The 9,425-nt window shown below is 54.4% G+C and overlaps 1 non-coding gene across 1 annotated transcript; it reads left to right on the top strand.

The window, feature by feature from the left end:
• Window positions 1-5,442: 5,442 nt before the first annotated feature.
• Window positions 5,443-5,583, top strand: LOC119470932. Its single transcript, XR_005199907.1, has one exon. It is a non-coding gene; the product is annotated as a U4 spliceosomal RNA (small nuclear RNA).
• The last annotated feature ends 3,842 nt before the right edge of the window (window positions 5,584-9,425 follow it).

The following is a 9,425-nucleotide window of genomic DNA, read 5'->3' as shown; positions in this document are numbered from 1 at the left end:
AAAGAGAAGGTGGATTTGAAGACAACCATTTGCCATCGGCCAAATAGAACTTGCCAGACGCTGGATTTGACACCTGATGCCACTTCTGCTTAGCAGCTGGGAGGTGGCCTCAGTAGATCCCTACCTGCAGAGAGGCATTCAGTGTAACCTGCATCCCTGCCCCGTCTCAGCCCATCCTCCAAATTCTGGCAAACTCCTGAGTGCTGCGTGGGTCTAGTCCTCCAGGCCCCTCTGCCTCTAGGCTCCTTCTTTGGGCTGCAGGGGAGGCATGATGTGGATGATGGGGCGTCTGGGAGTTGCCCTGGGGGACCATGCCCTCCCTCCAGCTACCTCTTCACCCTCCCTCAACTGCTTGCTGGGACAGCTCCACACTCTCTTCCCTCAGCTCTGCAGACAGCCTCCCCGTGGTGAAAAGGTTCCCTGCTACCCCAAACACGTCCATGGAGTCTTCTTAACAGAGATTAGTCCCACTCTGTGTAGGAGTGAACTGAGTTCCTGCACAGACCTAGCCCAGAGCCCTGTCCTGTGAGGCCACGTGAGAGCTGCAGAACCTCAGCTCTGCCTCCATGTCCTTGCTTTGGGGAGGCAGCCCCATGGGTGCTTAGAAGGAAAGAGGGCCGGGAAGGGGCATAGGGACTTGGGGCGGGACTTTCCCCAGGGAAATGCCCTCAGCTCGCCATAGCCTCTCATCCATCTGAGTGGTCGCCTGCCACAACTGGGCCGGGGCCACTGCTGATGACTTGTGTGGCTTTCTTTCCTCTTGCAGACTCATCCTGTGCTGAAGCCCGCTGGGAGCATCTCTGGCCCCACGTGTGCTACTGAGCTTGAGGCTTTCTTTAAGGCTGAGCAGAAGACAAGTCTTCCTCCTGGGGAGAATGGCCGGGGAGGGCACTGTTCTGGGAGTTATTTAACTATGGCATCTCCTATGTGTGTGACTTTGGGACAACCGATAAACACCCCTGAGCGGCAGCTTCCTCTCAGGCCAATTTCTTCATTGACTTGTGATCCTAGTGCCCGGCTCAGCTCAGACGTCCTTTGGCGTCTCCACCTCTCACGCAAGGGGGTGCTGGGCCCTGCTGCCCGTCTCCAAGTGTCCTAACCCTGTGACATTGGTGGAGAGGGTATTGAGATGTCCCTGTGCAGATGGGAACTGCTGAAGTCTGAGAGGCTAAGCGGCACAGCTCCCACAGAACCTGCGGGGAGGACCCTAGCCTTCCAAGGACCCTGCCCAGCCTGTCTCTGCACACCTGCATGGAGAAGGACACGCCATACAGCCTGGCAGGGGCGGCTTGCCAGCTGGGCTCCAGGGAGGCCTGCAGTGTTGCCACAGAGATGCTGTTATCAACAGCTAAGGCAGGTCTGTGTAGGCAGCACCAACCACAGCGCCCCAGAGCTCCCCTGCCGTGGCCCAGGGGCCCCAGGATTCCAGTGCCAGAGGGCCCTGAGTAGCAACGCAGGTTAGGCTGCTTGCATTCATGCTCCTCCCTTTGCCCCTTGAAAACCTGTGAACCCAAACCAGCTGCCCCACCGGCCCTGTAGCTTAGCATTGATGCAGTGCGCCATGCTGCCTCGCGGGATGTGGTAAGGGTGAAATAAGTAATCTCCGTGACACACTTAGAACCAAGCCCACACATAAGAAGGACGGAGGAAACCTAAGCTGGAATTTCTAGGCCTATTCCCTCCGCAGCCCAGAGAGGATAAGGACCCAGTGCAAAACCATGCGTCCTGGCTGTCACAGAAGCCCCCTTTCCTCTATATCATGTATTTAAAATAAAACTGGACACGGTGGCTCAAGCCTGTAATCCCAGCACTTTGGGAGGCCGAGGCGGGTGGATCACGAGGTCAGGAGTTCGAGACCAGCCTGACCAACATGGTGAAACCCTGTCTCTACTAAAAATACAAAAATTAGCTGGGCGTGATGGCACACGCCTGTAATCCCAGCTACTTAGGTGGCTGAGGCAGGAGAATTGCCTGAACCTGGGAGGCAGAGGCTGCTGTGAGCCAAGATCGTGCCACTGCACTTCGGCCTGGGTGACAGAGTGAGACTTTGTCTCAAAATAAATAAATTAACTAATTAAATAAGTGTTTGCTCCTGCCGCTCCCAATCCCCTGAAATGGCCATCCCCGTCCAGTCCCTAAAAGACTGTTCTGAACCAAAAGCCAGGCTGGCAGCATTCAGGAAGCCATCGCAAGCCACAGGCCCACACTCGTGCAGCCTGTCTGTCCCACTGGCTGGCGTTCCATCAGAGCCCCGCAGTTTCTGTCTCCCTGGTTAGCTCCCCATTTCTTGGTCTCAGCCTCTCCTCTCCTCTGAGGCTGTGAGTGCCCATTGAGAGCTGGGCAGACTCTACCTGCAAGCTCCTGGCCCGACCCTCTTCCAGGTGAGCTCATGTGAGACTTGGATGTGGAGGTCCTCTGTAAACAAACTGAGGGAGGAAGCTTATCAGGTCATAGTGCTGCAGAATATTCAGGAGACCAGAGAGGCCAAGGGGTGAAACAGGAGGATTTTAAAAAGGTGGCCACCGGCTCAGCGGATTAGCATCCCAAGGCCGAGCAAAGGACAGAGAAAATTGGGTACTTTTTATACATGCAGGATGACGTAGCAGCTAACAGGTTTACAGAAGCCAGAACAAAGAACAGTTAATTTGTAACATGTCTTGTGATGTACATTACATTTGAAAAACAGCATTTTTGAGAAACACATTGTACATTCTTTGGGTGTTATCTTGTCCTGTGACCTTGCAGCTGCTCAGAAAGAAAAACAGGAGTTTTGAGATGCCTGGCAACTTTGCTGAGAATGTGGGGAGAATAGATAAGGTAGGTTTTACAGGAGCTGGTTAATTTTAAGCAGAGTTGGGGGTTAGGTTTGATCTTGAACACAACACAGTAAACCTTATTTTGCAGCAATTACAGATGACTATTATTATTTAATTTCCCTCTTAATACCTCCCGCCCCCATGTGCCTCACCTGTGAAATGGGGGTGAAATCGTAGCTGCGAGTTAAGGGACCTCACCATATGCAAAGCCCTGGGCTTTTCTGTCCTGTTCTATCCTTACAACCTTACTTTTGGAGGCAAGGAAACACAGGCTCAAGGGAGCTGTGTAACTTGCCCAAGGCCACACAGAAAGTTGCAGAGCAGAATCTTCTAGGTCTTGGGCTTTGCCTGACCCACAGTCAGACTCCGAGTCAGCATGGCTCACTCAGTCAGGCAGCGTCAGGACCATCCGACCCTGCTACGCTCCCCGGGGGCCAGTGCCAGGCCCAGCTCCCCGACCGTGTTCTCCACCCATGCCCAATGAGTGAATGATTGAGCCAGTGACAGAATGACATTGTCCACTTCATGAATGTGCTTCTGAAAGAATCAGACACTTTTCAAACACCAGGTACCTGGCGCACTGAGAGCAAGAAACCGAGGGAGCCGAGGCCAGCAGGGTGCGGCTTTGCCACCGTCACCAGAAGCAGGCCCAGAAGCCTCTCTGCGGCTCTCCGGCCTGTGTGGGGCTACTGGGACTTGATGAGGGTGATTTATTTTCCTAGCAGGGCAGGAGGCTGTGGGGGCCAGCCTGAGGGAGGGCTGGACACCTGCACCCCGTTGCCTCTCCTGAGACAAGCTGGAGAGGAGCAGGCGTTTACAGCCCCAGCTTCCAAAGGCTTCTGGAAAATGAGATGACGGGCCTGGCCACGGCTGGGCCTGATTCTCTCTCCTTTGCTAGAAACAGTCCTGACAGAGGGCAGCCCTTGAACTTGGGGTGGAGGGTGTGTTTCTGTGCCTGCGTTGATGCAGCTCTCCATCCCTGTCCCTTGCCCGGCTCCTTGGGAAGAGGTGGGGGATGCTGGCGGGGAGTCCTCAGGGGGCTTCTCTGATGAGAGGTTCATTCTGGCCACCTGGGCCCTGCGGAGAGGAGAGTGGCTTCCCCCAGGATTGCAAGCAAGGTGGCTTCAGTGCAGTCCCCTCTCGGGGGAGGCCTGCAGGCTGTGGAAATGATGAAGCTGCTCCCTTGTGATGACACGGCCGCCTCCCGCGCTGGGTACCGTGGAGGGGCAGAGCCGGGTGAGACCTAGGAGGCCTTCTAGAACAGGGACCAGAGACCCCGTGAGAAGAATCGCTGTGCGCTGGAAGACAGAGAGTTAGCAGCCGCCCTGGGTTGTGGGCGTGAGACCTGGACAGACAGAACTGCCCTGTCAGTGCCTGTGACCGGGATGATGTGGCCCAGGGAGGCACGAGGCCTTACACCAGCAAGCGCAGTGCCAGCGTTCACTTGGCCCCGCCCAGGCAGGGGGGCGACGGTCCATTGGGACTGTTTTTTCAGAGGTTTGGGGGAATTTTGTTTCGGGTTTTGGAAAGGCCTCGCATGAAGGCATGAATGAAGAACCAGGAAAGTATGACAGGAACGTCCACCTCGAGCTGGGCACTGTCAGCTCTGGGTCCAGTCCTGATGGACCCTCCCTTGCTCAGTGACTTGATCCCATTCCCAAGCCTCTCTGTCTCCCTATCTGTGAGGCGCTGAAAATCATCCCACGGCACCAGCTTCCCAAGAGGGCCAGGGAAGATCCGTAGGTGAAAACAGTCAGTTACAAGCCCACACACAGAAGGGGCTGACTGCGCACGCATGCCCACGGCAGGATGCGTTTGGCCTCTGAGAAGGGCCTTGCTTGTGTTGGCAGGAAGAGGGCGAATGACCAGGCAGCATTGATGGAACACTGCCAGGTGCCAGAGTGTGCAGATGGAGTCCCCTCATCCAGTGTCATCTATAACAACCCTTCAGGATGGGCTCCACTACATCCATTTCCAGGTCAACCATCAGAAACCCAGAGAGGCTAAAGGACCTGCTGACGGTCACCCAGCTGGTCTGAGTGGAGGAGCAGGAAGTTCAGCAGAGGCCAGTCTGCTTCTGGAGCCACCACCCTCCACGATGTTCAGGCTCTGAAGAGGAGGCATATAACAGGCAGAGCCTGGGAGGGGCAGGTGAAGACCCAGACTGGAAACAGGTGCTGTAGTCAACAGGGGGCCCTGGGGAGTTGCCCACCAGATGACCCTGAGCTTCCCATTTCTAGGAGGGAAGAACGGTCACCACATCTGTTAGGCCTCGTGAGCTGTTGGGAGGATTAACTTGTATCTTAAAACTGAGTCTAGGCCGGGTGCCGTGGCTCACGCCTGAGGTCCCAGCACTTTGGGAGGCCGAGGAGGGCAGATTGCGAAGTCAGGAGATCGAGACCATCCTTGGCCAACATGGTGCAACCCTGTCTCTACTAAAAGTACAAAAATTAGCTGAGCGTGGTGGCGCATGCCTATAGTCCCAGCTACTCGGGAGGCTGAGGCAGGAGAATCGCTGGAACCCTGGAGGTGGAGGTTGCAGTGGGCCGAGTTCACACCATTGCACTCCAGCCTGGGTGACAGAGCAAGACTCTGTCTCAAAAAAAAAAAAAAAAAATTGAGCCTAAGCTTCACGCAGTGCCAGTATTGTAGCCAATGAGGTATATCCAAGAAGCAATTATTGCTAATTGAAAACTTTTCTCAATACCCCGCCATGATGACTTGAAATATCATCAGCACTGGCGATTTTTGACAGTCTCTACAGAGGCTGGATTAAAAAAAAAAAAAATCTGAGTCCAAATCTGTAAATTGTAATCGTCCTTATTTCAATAGCAAACCGGTCACTGAAATCGTTTAAAGGCTATTGAAGCTATTGAAATGAATTGAAATGATTTATCTGCCCTGGCAGGGCTGCACCTTGGCCAGCTCAGGGCACAGGGACCACTTTAGGATCTAAGAAAAGCACCTGCCCAGAGATGGGTCTCACAGTCTTCCCCGTCAGGAGCCCAACTCCCTCCCTCTCACTGAGACTGCAACCTGCCTCCGCCCTCTCTGGTACTGTGTGGTTGGGGTTTTCAGCCTGAACCTGTCCTGGGTGGCCTCCCCCTCAGACCTGACGCCTCTGCAAACCTGCTTCCAGCAGCTCTGCCCTCAAGCAGGCAGAGACCTTGCATGTGGGCAGAGTCTGGGAAAGGGCTTGGTGGGCGAAGAGGGTTGGGGCTATCATTGAAGCCAGACCTGGGGAAGGCGGAGCTTCTGTTTGGTTTAAAGGAATCCTGGAAGTGTTTTCTTGAGCAGAGGAGGGGGGGTAGGGACAGGAATTCCAGGAAGCAGCAGTGGTTGGAACATAGATAGAAACGTGGGAATGAGACAGGAAGGATGGAGAAACCAGCTTGGCCTAAAAGATCAAAGGGTGACACACAGGTCATGAAAGGTCTAGAATCCACAGCTGAACTTTGACTGGCCATGGAGCCAGTGAGGAGGCGGACAAAGGCTCTCAGGCAGGTGATGGGTGGACAAAGGAACTCCATCCTGCCTCTGTGACTGCTCTGTGACTCTGGAGAAAGCAGAGCTAGAAGGGAGGCAGAGATTCCCTTCAAGCCTTCCCCAGCTCCACCACCAGATGCAGCCTGCCGCCATGTGACACTGTGGCTCCTCCTCGGGACCCCTCAGGGTGGCTTCTGTGGTCTGCCTTTCAGGAGCAACACAGCCAGCCACATGCAGCCCACCAGAGGCCACCCTCCAGCGACCCATGTGAAGGTGGCCTCCGCACAGAGAAGGCCCATGCAAATGAGCACGGAACAGATGACGTGGGTACCTGGGTGGAAAGGTTTCCTGTCCGGGGCCCCCAGTGTTGGGGGTGGGTGGTGGGAGGTGGGCTGAGGCTTGAGGTCATGTCGACCCAAATCCCAGCTCTGGGCCTTCCTCCCCCAAACCAGGTGCCCAGGGCAAGTGACCTCCCTGAACCCTGGCTTCCTCACCTGTAAACAGAGGAGGGTGAAAGGCCTGGCTCTCAGCAGGTCCTCCGTGTGCATTTCACTGACTTCTTTGCTATAACCTGGGAAACCTGACATTTACACAGAGGGGCAGGAATGTGAATACTGGCAGGCCCAGGGGGGTGACATGGGACACAGCACAGGCCTGCACATGGGACAGTGGGCAGAGATCTCTGCAGACCACCCAGTATGGAGACTAAACCCATCCTAGCCTGGTTCCTTTGACTTTTAAAACCGTGTGTGGCCAACAGGCACGAGCCAGCCCAGGGCTGCTGGTGGAAGCCCCTGCTTTCCTCCTTGTGAGATTCCGAGGAAAATCTGACAGGTTTTGGCAAGGAGAAAGCCCTGAATAGGCAAGACAATGCCCTCTCCTCCACTCACCTCTCCCATCTGGCTGGCATAGAGGGAGGAAAGGAGTTGGAGGGGACCGCAACTAGGGGTGCTAGCAACGGCACTCTCCCGGGGCTTCCTCACCTCCCTGCCTGGGGCCTTCACCTGCTCTTCGTGAGGTCTTCACCTCCTGGCTAAGTTCATCTCCGTCTCCTGTCTACTCTGAGTCAGGCTGCCTGATTTCAAATGCCAGCTCCTTCTTTTCTAGCTGGGTGACCTCAAACTGTAAACCTCTCTGTGCTTCAGCTTCCTCGTCTCTGAAATGGGGCTAGTGAGCATTTCTCCCTGTCATTTGGCTGAGAAGGGAAAATCAGCTAACCTCTGTAAAGCACCCAGATGGTACTTGAACAAGACCTGATGGTGAGGCAAGTTGGTTATTTTTATTCAGATGCCCCCTCACCCCCAAAAGCCTAGCCCCTTCGTATCCTTCTTAGTGCCCTCCCGGAGACCTCGACAGATAAACGCTGCTCTCAGTGAAGAGCAAGCGAGGATTGGCTCTGAGTCAAAATAAGTAAAAGAGGAAATACGTGGGTGAGGATGTGAATCTTATAAACCCTGTGCATTGTCACCCTGGTGCCCCAAAAATAACCCCCTCACCTGCTTCTCCAGTAGATCTGACTGCCCCAGGGCCCTGATGCCAAAAAGTACGGCCCTCTGGAAGCTCACACTCCCTAGAAAGCGGGCACATCAGAGGTTCAGGAGGAGGCAGCTCAGAGCAGTCATCCACACGAAGTTACCTTTCACCCAGGGCCTTTGTGGCCAGCAAGTCAAAAACAAAATGTTATTGTTCCCACTTGGCACATGAGAAAACTGAGGCCCAGAGTGGCTCACACACCTCCTGTGTACACACACGCCCCCTGCGTATCCGCATGATGAAATCCTAGGGTTGGCTGTGCCGGTCAGAGGGAAGAGCAGGTGTAGTTGGGCAGGGGCTCCCAGTGGCTCTCCCAGAGGCGCTGATTCCTCTTCCTGCCAGCCCCACACTCAGGCACCTGTCCTTGAACCCTCGGCAGCAGAGTGTGCCATACTTTTGATCTTTTCCATATGATGGTTCAAAGAAGGTCTCTTTTGTGTGTGTGTTTGTGAGACAGGGTTTCTCTCACATTGCCCGGGCTGCAGTGCAATGACACGACCTCAGCTCACTGCAACCTCTGCCTTCCAGGCTCACACGATTCTCCTGCCTCAGCCCCTGGAGTAGCTGGGACTACAGGCACATGCCACTGTACCCAGCTAATTTCTGTATTTTTTTATAGAGATCTACCTGCCTTGGCCTCCCAGAGTGCTGGAATTACAGGTGTGAACCACCACCCTTGGCCTAAAAGAGGGTCTTTTACTGAAGTTTTAATTTGCATTTGTTTTATGAGTAAGGCTGAGTAAGTTTTTGTGTATTTAAGAGCCACTTATATATTCTTTTGAAACTGTCTTCCTATACGTTGTCCATTTTTTTATATTGGGTTATTGGTTTGTTCTTGTTGCTAGGTAGGAGTTCTTTGAATGATAAATTAGTCCCTTCTTTGCAATATGAATCACAGTTTTATTTCTCAACTGATTTCTCCCATTCCCTGGAGGAGTGGCCCAGAGTGAGCATCCCTAAGTGGGAGGAATCTCTAGGCTATACGGGTGGGGGACTGGCTGGGATGGTATAGAAGACTAATGGCTTCCAACAGCCCCTGCCCTGCCAGGTAGCTTGGGGGAGGCGACTCTGGCCTGGCCAGGTCTCCAGGGTCCCAGGCCCAGGCATCATCCTACGAGAGAGAGGCCAACACCTAGAAGGTCCAAGCAGTCTGATGGGTTCAGGGACCCAAGGTCACCAGAAAGAAAGGGTTCCTGGGGCCCAGTGCGCTGTTCTGCACCTGGGCCAAGGCCCTGGAAAGCTCCAGAAGGCAGCACAGCTGTTAATAACATCTCACATTTACAGATCCCTCCCGTGTGTCCAGCCCTGCACAGGCACTTGGCTGTCAACATCCCCACACACAAACCCATTTCATTCTCCCTGGCAATTCCATGGGGGTGAGTACCACTGATATTGCTCTTTGACGGAGGAGAAAAACAGGGTCTGCATGACGCACCCTGGAGAAGCGGGGCAGACCCTCCGGAAAGCAGCAGCTCTTACTCAGCGGAGAAGTCCAGCTGATGTCTTGGGTGGGGGGCCCATTAGGACACTGCTTGGGGAGCAGAGAATTTCTACCTCCCCTCCGCATTTCTCCCCTCCCTGAGGGCCAGA

The sequence above is a fragment of the Cebus imitator genome, unplaced genomic scaffold, assembly GCF_001604975.1.
Source record: "Cebus imitator isolate Cc_AM_T3 unplaced genomic scaffold, Cebus_imitator-1.0 Scaffold44, whole genome shotgun sequence".
NCBI lineage: Eukaryota > Metazoa > Chordata > Mammalia > Primates > Cebidae > Cebus > Cebus imitator.
This window is presented reverse-complemented; position numbering and strand designations above follow the sequence as displayed.